The sequence below is a fragment of the Syngnathus scovelli genome, chromosome 6, assembly GCF_024217435.2.
Source record: "Syngnathus scovelli strain Florida chromosome 6, RoL_Ssco_1.2, whole genome shotgun sequence".
Classification (NCBI taxonomy): domain Eukaryota; kingdom Metazoa; phylum Chordata; class Actinopteri; order Syngnathiformes; family Syngnathidae; genus Syngnathus; species Syngnathus scovelli.
Genome location: NC_090852.1, coordinates 4,181,897 through 4,191,709, shown reverse-complemented (window position 1 = coordinate 4,191,709; position 9,813 = coordinate 4,181,897). Strand labels below are relative to the sequence as shown.

The 9,813-nt window shown below is 43.6% G+C and overlaps 1 long non-coding RNA gene across 1 annotated transcript; it reads right to left on the bottom strand.

The window, feature by feature from the left end:
• Positions 1-938: 938 nt before the first annotated feature.
• On the bottom strand, positions 939-7,083 carry LOC125970745 (uncharacterized). Its single transcript, XR_011086994.1, has 4 exons — positions 6,261-7,083; positions 6,081-6,158; positions 5,735-6,006; positions 939-5,687 (listed from the first exon to the last, which is right to left on the bottom strand). It is a non-coding gene; the product is annotated as an uncharacterized lncRNA (long non-coding RNA).
• Between the last annotated feature and the right edge of the window lie 2,730 nt (positions 7,084-9,813).

Sequence of the window (9,813 nt, the reverse complement as noted above, 5' to 3'; positions counted from 1 at the left end):
TTTAAATTTTTATTATCCAAAACCTGTTTCATCTCTTCATCCAAAGAATGCTCTGCTGTATCACGGATGGTCGGCGCTGGTCGATTCAGCCTCTCGAGCTGATAAGGCGAAATCAGGAACATTTTCTGAGCCGTTTTCAAACTCATTTTATGCTTTGTTCATAAAGCCACTAATGACACTCCCGAGAACAGGTGCGAAAGCGGCCAGTAACGGTAAAATAAAACCACCTTTCTGAACTAACACAGCTCTTTTCTTCTTCAAAGTATTTTTCTTATCAGCCAAAAAGCGGATATTTTTCTTTTGCTTTTTAAGTCTCTTGTAAAGTTTTGATTTTAAGGGTACATGTCCTTTAAGAAGATTTAGAGCAATCTCACATAATGCTTTCACCAAACTACTGGGGCCTCTGAGTAGCAAATGCTTACGTTTGGCCGGCTTGGATGTAAACAGAGATTTGAGTAACGGTGCGTTTGTTTTTAAAAGCTTCGTCATCGCTTTATTGTTTGGGTATATAAACGACAGGCCACTGGTTATGTAGTACACCTGTACGTAGTCTATATTGTTCTGGGCATGAAGGTGTCAAATCTACCAGTAAATACCCATGCGGCTCTCTTGTAGCATCTTCAAAGCATTCCAGGAAAAACTTCCGGTTGCTGGGAGAAATTTGATTCGCCAGGACACTCACCTGCAGTTTATCGCGGGGGTTTTTGAACAAAATCAAATAATTACTGTTCAAACTAATAGTCCGGCTAAATTTCCCCTGATGGAATACATTCTGCGTTAGCATTATAACGCTTAAATTTTTATGATGTCTATATTGGGTGAATATTCGAACCACTTCAGGGTTATCCGAAGCTTGGAAGATGACGTCATCCAGAATCAACAGATGGTGCTGCTGTGGCGGGAACAGCTTCTCGTCGTCAAAAGATTCAGGCAGCCCCTTGATAAAAACAATGTCTTTATTCAGGTTTTTGAGCTCATCGTACATTGGCTGGTATGAAGTATAAACCCAGACAATATTATCAGGTTTTTTTCTCAGAACATGTTCAGGATTTTGCAATACATTTTTTACAAAGAAAGTCTTGCCACAACCCGAAGGCCCTGCTACTAGAGATGAAAAAGGGAGTTCTAATCTGGGGTCGAATTCAATCTGATTAAAAGCCATTTCCACACACAGACACACGTATGGATAGATAGAAATATCAGTAGCCAAACGGTTCAGTGGTGCCTCGCTCTAGCAGCCTTCTTTTATCATACACCACACGAAGCCGCTTGGAAAATGACACGTTTCTGAGATGAAACCCTCTCTTATCGCGAACGATATTATGCTGGGGCGCGTAAAGCACATCTGAGGTCGCACCTGCTGTATCGATGTAGCCTTGAACCAAACTGAGCATGCTGTCGAGATTGATGCTCTGACCGCTTTCGTGATTTTGTGTGATACCCTTTACCTTCATGACCGTCTGAGATGACCCTCGTGTTTTATAAGCGTATGTTTTGGGGCCGGCTGAGACAAATTCTAAAATGCTGTCGTTCGAAAGCTCATCTGTCAAATCACCCAGATAATCACCTAGCGCGAGAACACTTTCACCTGGCTTCACAGTGTACACGAGGCTGTCTGTATCTGTGTAAAGGACACGCTTCTGTAAAATTTCTAAATAGCTGTACATTTTTAGGCGTGCATAGGCTGTTGTGAAACACGCTGCAGCCACGTTTGATGTTTTTGAGGCGGGGATCTCGTTGTTTATGTTGATACAATACTGCACAATTGAGAGCTTCTCATTGATAAAATGGAAGAATTTCACATTGTACAGACCTGAAAACAAAAGTTCAAAAAAATCCTCTGATTTTGTCACAATTTTTGTGTTTGTCATGTTGTCACGTTGCGCGAGTTTTCCCCACAGATTGTTAAGACAGAGTTTTGACACTTGCCTTTTGCCAGGGTTTACAGCAATTTTGGAAGGATCGAGTTGGATACCCTGATGAATGGCATACCCTTCTATGTATCTTTCTCTGTCAGCCTGGTTGACCACGTGAGGCGGGTAACCTGAAGATTCTTGTTTACCTTTTAGAAATGTTCGCATGTAATCACGGAAAATTGTGTCGCTCGTTCTTGTGTAATGCCACACTTCTGTAATTTCCGCAACCGTGTACCCGAGATCGAGTGCCTTAACAAATTCAGGGGTTGTCCAAACACCTGTTAACGATCTTTGCTCATCACTATGTGTACAAGCCGTCTGCTGGTTGTTACACTCGGCGCATGTGCGGCACAGTGTGAAGACGAGTTTACCTTTAGCTGTTTTGAACGGTAGAACGGGAAAATATAAACCACGGGGTGGGTTGACTGTGGCGCTGATGAAACCAAAATACGACCTAGGGTCTTTAAAATCATCGTGGATAATCGTTGGATGATCGATTGGGTATGTGGCTGTACTGTTGATGAAAGGATATAATGATGTCACATCAACATACAACACACGCTCGTCTGGCTCTGCCGTGTATTTTAAAACGAATGCGTTTGTTCGGCCCCCAAAAAGAGCCTGCCTCGGTTTGAGCGGTGTAGGAAATTTGTTTTTTTTAAGGAATTCCTTCACCTCTATGTCCATCTTTTTCATTTGCAACCATTCATGCTCCCACATAATTACAAGGTACACATCCTGTCTAAGCTGTAGATCCTGAATTTTCTTTTGTGTTTTATCAAACCTCTCCTGAAAAGGGCGTTTGGTTGTCGGGCATATTTTAGAGAGGTCGAAGCATTCTGCGCAGCCGTGGTGATAACAACCAAAATACTCAAACACTATTTTTACGCCCCCGATTTCACAATAACCATCTACAAAGTAGTTGTCTATCCTAACTTCACCACCGTTCAACGCATGTCTAATTTGGATATTTTGGCTGTGCATGATCCATTGCATGTACTGAATAGAATCGTGCGAGAAAGCTTTGTACTGACGCATATAGTTGTCTGATGGTGTAATGGCTAGTGTTTGATGAGTCAGAAAATTAGCTCGAAAAACTTTCATGCACGCCGACGCAATTGTTACCGCATTGAATGGATCTGTTCCGGTGGCCTCAAAAAACTCACTCCTGAATTTTTCACACCCTTGCATTAACAGATCAACATCATTCTTGCAGTAGGCTATTGCCTGTTTAGCAAAATCAAACACATTGCTAGCTTCTTTGGCATACCACTCGTCAAACTTTGATCGTTGGGAGGGTGACATTCGCTCGGTGCCGTAGTACGTGGGGTCAGGGTGAGACCCTACGTAGTTTAGATGCTCTAAAGAGCTGAATTTGTGTGGGAAGTAACCTTTTGATTTGTCTTCAAACCCCAGGGCCTTAGGCATTGCGCTTAGAGGCATCGTCAAGAATGAGAGAGAGTCTATGAATCGAGATTTTGTGTCTAAATCGACAAATGATAGAACTTTACTCCCTTGCATCAGAATGTCGAGTTTGAGACCTAATTCAAGCATTCTCCTTATCAGTATGTATGAATCAAAACCTCTCGCATTATGTGCAACAAACGTAGTTTGTTTAAACCGTGGCCTTCGGAAAAATCTGAGAAATTCATCAACACAATCTGTGCCATACCAATGCTTCGCCAGTCCATTATTTGATTCGCAACAGATGAGAAAAGGTTTGTGTAAACCGTCTGAATCTACATAAGTTTCGAAATCGTAGTAGACTACATTTTTGCACGGTGGTTGTGGTTTGATGGGCTGAATGTAGCACATGTGAGGGTTCAACAATGCGTCATCTTGATTTATGATCTCATCACACACTGTGCATTTTTTAACGGGGCAACGATGTTTAGCACCGGTACCATCAGCTCTCACATAATATTGAAGACCGCACTCCAAGCATTTTTTGTATGAAGTGCAGTTGCTGACACGATTCATTGATCGAGACTCTTTATGTTTGGTAAAGCATTCCTCATTACGACAAGATTTGTTACAGTCGGGGCAGATGACATGTTTAAACCGTCGCTGTTTACAGCCTGGATCAAGACAAACGCCACAGTGTCCTTCACAATGGTGCTGTTGCCAATTCTCATGCCCTTTGTAACAATGCCTGCAAAAAAATGCGTGGCCGACAAAGGCCTCAATCGCTTTCACGCCGTAAAAATGGCCCTCAAGATTTAAGACAAATAAAGTGTCGTTATCTGTTTTGGGGTAACGCGTGTCGAAAAAGGTCATGGGGCGGCAGTCCTCTTTTCGATACATTACAGTTATTTTCCGTTTGAGGACTTTCTCAAATTTATGGACATCGCCCAGACTCACAGGTGTTTGACAATCCAATCCTACACTCTCATGTAAGAGTCGCGCTTGTCTTGTGGCCTGTTTTGTCGTGAGTGTGTCATTTAGCAGATAGGTTAGTGAGAGAGCGAAACACAATTTATTGTCTGTATTACGAGGTATGTGTAGGTGTCGTTTTTTCAACCTCAAAATCTCTCTGTTGGTAGTGTTCAACAGCCTTCGACGCATTCCACCACCACCACGCAATGGTGTGACTATTTGTACAATGAGCTCTAAGCCCTCATCAGCCAGAAGCTCTGTGTTTGATTGGGCTAAACGTTCAAGCAAGTTTGATACATTATCTCTGATAGAGTTTATATCACTAGTTTGCTGGTAGATGTGAGCTCTATCGTTACCAGCCGCAAGCTCTATCTGAATTACATCACCTGTTTGTGCCCTGCTAGCTACCTCTTGCACGACATCATCTATTTTATCTTCAATCTGGAGATAGAAGGTTGCAAAATCATTAATGTTCTGTTGCGATGGTATATTTAACCGTCGCCTTACCTCTACATTATTGAAATGTGGCCTATTGATTACAATAGAACCGCCGTGTTGGTCAGCTAATACAGAACCGTTGTTAGATTGCTGGGGCGTGTGTTGAAATGCTGGTGTGTTGTTGTTGTCAATAACGTCTATTTCGTGATCAATTATAACAGAGCAGTTGTTAGGCTGAAATATCGGCTGAACATCGTCAACAGCAAACGATGATGAATCGACAGTGTTAGCGGTCAACGGGTCAACCAGAGGCTGTGTATTTAGATTTTGGATCATGTTTAGCAACTGCACAGGAATGTCAGGACTGATACGCCCGTTGTTGCCATTAGCTTGGTTGTTTAATTCCGCTATCATGTTTAGCAATTGTGACGGGATTTGTGTCGGACTCTGTCGACCTTCATTCATACTCTGATTGTTCAATTCATCTATGACAGCCTGTAAATGAGTGAGAATAGCAGGACTGTCTGGTCTCTCCCCCTCTGACAAAGCCGCGGTCACATTGTTGAGCAAATCTGTTATTTGACTCGTAGACGTATTGTTAACGTTTGATAAATCTAGCTCTGGTGTGTCACTTCTTTGGCTTGGCCCGCTAAATGACGGTAAATCTATTTCAGAAATGTTTGCTAAGAAATCTGACTCCGTTGACGTAAGGTTTGGATGATCCATTATATTTTCTTTTACAAAACACAACAGAAACAACACAAACCTATTTTGATTCGGCTAAATCTGTAAGAGCACGTATAATCTTAAAACACTCTTGTAACCGTCTTTTGTAGACACAGTTACCACGACACTTTAGAGACTGCTGGTTGAGTGGTGCGTGTTGTAGAAGGGGTGCCCTCTCCTCCTCCCCCGCCTCTTCCTGTCTCTCGTGTCACGACGCTCACCTGGAAGTGGCTATAAATAGCAAGTCGAATGATAACATAGAAGGAAATGCTTCTAACTTTGTTTGTCGACTCTTGATGATGCTTCAAGCCCTCGTAAGTAGACAGAGCTTCAACTAGTTCTGAGTCCGTCGCTGATTCCGGCTGAACGGTGCGAGTTGAGATTGGATTGGTTTCAACAGTAGCACGTGACTCTGATGCCGCCGGTCGCGCTGGCGCTGACGTTTCGACTGCTCCAATATGGCGGTCGGACGTTTCGACTGCTCCAATATGGCGGTCGGAGGCAGTTTGTGTCGGCCGATTGTTTTTTCTAGTGGCAGCGGCCAGGAGATCTGACGCATACAAAAAATAAAATCAGCAACTAATACCCTCTATATGAACTATCTTAGATGCGCGATTGACTCACCGTAGTCTGATTGTGTTAGGTAAACGTCGCTAAAATCGTCGTCAAAAGATGCGTGGACATCGGCAAAAACGATGTTGTCTGTAAACAATACATCTTGTTTTATAAAATAACCTATTATTATTATTTATCATTATTATTATCTGTTATTATTATTGTGAGAAATGTAGTAAAATGACTTACCTTTAACCATTCTCGAAAACAGCTTTTTGACGCGCTTCGACCCCGTTGGTCCGAGCGATGGGTTGTCTTGTCTTGTCTTCTCCAAAATGATGCTCGTCCACACCAAACTTTAAATTCGGCGGGGATAAGACCACGCCTATGAGCTCACGTGTCGCACGAAATCGGATAACTTTGGCCGCTTGCTGATGACGCATCAAAGAGGTCTTTCTCATATCGTCGGACCCAGTATTGTTTGTCAAATTATGCACCAACACCTTGCGACTTGTAGCCGTGTGATTTTCTCAACAAAACCCCCCTTGATCCTCCAAAACCCCCTTGATCCTCTAAAGCAATGTTTACCAAATTACATGCGTCTCCCGCTTTCAGATAACTTTGGCTGAGCTATTGTTTCTCAAATTATATGCGACTCTCTTGAAGCCAACTTTGCCACCTCTAATGACTTTGCCACCTCTAATGACGCCTCTCTAACCCCCTCCTCCTCTTCCTCTTCTCAACAGAAAGGCTCTCTTCAAGCTCACACGTACGGGCCGGAAGCAAAGGTAGCTCAGAGGGCTGTTAGCAAAGCTAGTTCAGGTGCTGCACCTGTCTTGATTCATAAAAATACATGCCCATACATATCCACATCTTAAAAATGGCGCCAGCAAACCAAAATGGCGACAGTCAAAGATGGCGCCGTCATGACTGGCGCCATCTTGATGCCCCCAAGGGTGATTTATGACCCCCAATAAAAAAAAAGCCATAAATCTTAACATCAATAGGTCATAAAATTTTATGACTTCCTAACTCATTTGCATATGAATAGACATCAAAGCCTGCCGCCTTATTCTTCTCTCTGCAGTGGTCAACGCGGCACTCTCTAGCTGCCAAGAGCACTTTTTACTATGCGCACCCAACCAGAGTGACGGGAGGAGCACACTTCAGAAAGCGTGCTCATCTCGTCGAGAAAATGCGATTTAAGCAATAAAATTAAAAATGCACCCAAAACCTAAACCAAACGTTGCAGGTGGTTATTTCTTCGTGCGCAGCAGTCAACGCGGCACTCTCTAGCTGCCAAGAGCACTTTTTACTATGCGCACCCAACCAGAGTGACGGGAGGAGCACATTTCAGAAAACGTGCTCAGCTCGTCGAGAAAATGCGATTTAAGCAATAAAATAAAAAATGCACTTAAAACCTAAACCAAACGTTGCAGATGGTCATTTCTTCATGCGCAGTGGTCAACGCGGCACTCTCTAGCTGCCAAGAGCACTTTTTACTATGCGCACCCAACCAGAGTGACGGGAGGAGCACATTTCAGAAAACGTGCTCAGCTCGTCGAGAAAATGCGATTTAAGCAATAAAATTAAAAAATGCACCCAAAACCTAAACCAAACGTTGCAGGTGGTTATTTCTTCATGCGCAGTGGTCAACGCGGCACTCTCTAGCTGCCAAGAGCACTTTTTACTATGCGCACCCAACCAGAGTGACGGGAGGAGCACATTTCAGAAAACGTGCTCAGCTCGTCGAGAAAATGAGATTTAAGCAATAAAATTAAAAATGCACCCAAAACCTAAACCAAACGTTGCAGATGGTCATTTCTTCATGCGCAGTGGTCAACGCGGCACTCTCTAGCTGCCAAGAGCACTTTTTACTATGCACACCCAACCAGAGTGACGGGAGGAGCACATTTCAGAAAACGTGCTCAGCTCGTCCAGAAAATGCGATTTAAGCAATAAAATTAAAAATGCACCCAAAACCTAAACCAAACGTTGCAGGTGGTTATTTCTTCATGCGCAGTGGTCAACGCGGCACTCTCTAGCTGCCAAGAGCACTTTTTACTATGCGCACCCAACCAGAGTGACGGGAGGAGCACATTTCAGAAAACGTGCTCAGCTCGTCGAGAAAATGCGATTTAAGCAATAAAATTAAAAATGCACCTAAAACCTAAACCAAACGTTGCAGGTGGTTATTTCTTCATGCGCAGTGGTCAACGCGGCACTCTCTAGCTGCCAAGAGCACTTTTTACTATGCGCACCCAAACAGAGTGACGGGAGGAGCACATTTCAGAAAACGTGCTCAGCTCGTCGAGAAAATGCGATTTTAGCAATAAAATTAAAAATGCACCTAAAACTTAAACCAAACGTTGCAGGTGGTTATTTCTTCATGCGCAGTGGTCAACGCGGCACTCTCTAGCTGCCAAGAGCACTTTTTACTATGCGCACCCAACCAGAGTGACGGGAGGAGCACATTTCAGAAAACGTGCTCAGCTCGTCGAGAAAATGCGATTTAAGCAATAAAATTAAAAATGCACCTAAAACCTAAACCAAACGTTGCAGGTGGTTATTTCTTCATGCGCAGTGGTCAACGCGGCACTCTCTAGCTGCCAAGAGCTCTTTTTACTATGCGCACCCAACCACAGTGACGGGAGGAGCACATTTCAGAAAACGTGCTCAGCTCGTCGAGAAAATGCGATTTAAGCAATAAAATTAAAAATGCACCTAAAACCTAAAACAAACGTTGCAGGTGGTTATTTCTTCATGCGCAGTGGTCAACGCGGCACTCTCTAGCTGCCAAGAGCACTTTTTACTATGCGCGTCAACGCGGCACTCTCTAGCTGCCAAGAGCACTTTTTACTATGCGCACCCAACCAGAGTGACGGGAGGAGCAAATTTCAGAAAATGTGCTCAGCTCGTCGAGAAAATGCGATTTAAGCAATAAAATTAAAAATGCACCTAAAACCTAAACCAAACGTTGCTCGTGGTTATTTCTTCATGCGCAGTGGTCAACGCGGCACTCTCTAGCTGCCAAGAGCACTTTTTACTATGCGCACCCAACCAGAGTGACGGGAGGAGCACATTTCAGAAAACGTGCTCAGCTCGTCGAGAAAATACAATTTAAGCAATAAAATTAAAAATGCACCCAAAACCTAAACCAAACGTTGCAGGTGGTTATTTCTTCATGCGCAGTGGTCAACGCGGCACTCTCTAGCTGCCAAGAGCACTTTTTACTATGCGCACCCAACCAGAGTGACGGGAGGAACAGATTTCAGAAAACGTGCTCAGCTCGTCGAGAAAATGCGATTTAAGCAATAAAATTAAAAATACACCTAAAACCTAAACCAAACGTTGCAGGTGGTTATTTCTTCATGCGCAGTGGTCAACGCGGCACTCTCTAGCTGCCAAGAGCACTTTTTACTATGCGCACCCAACCAGAGTGACGGGAGGAGCACATTTCAGAAAACGTGCTCAGCTCGTCGAGAAAATGCGATTTAAGCAATAAAATTAAAAATGCACCTAAAACCTAAACAGAACGTTGCACGTGGTTATTTCTTCATGTGCAGTGGTCAACGCGGCACTCTCTAGCTGCCAAGAGCACTTTTTACTATGCGCACCCAACCAGAGTGACGGGAGGAGCACATTTCAGAAAACGTGCTCAGCTCGTCGAGAAAATGCGATTTAAGCAATAAAATTAAAAATGCACCTAAAACCTAAAACAAACGATCTCATCCGCGGTGCTTGTAAAGTGCCGAACCGCTGGGCCGGGGCCATTTTCGGCCACTTGGCGCATGCACACGGC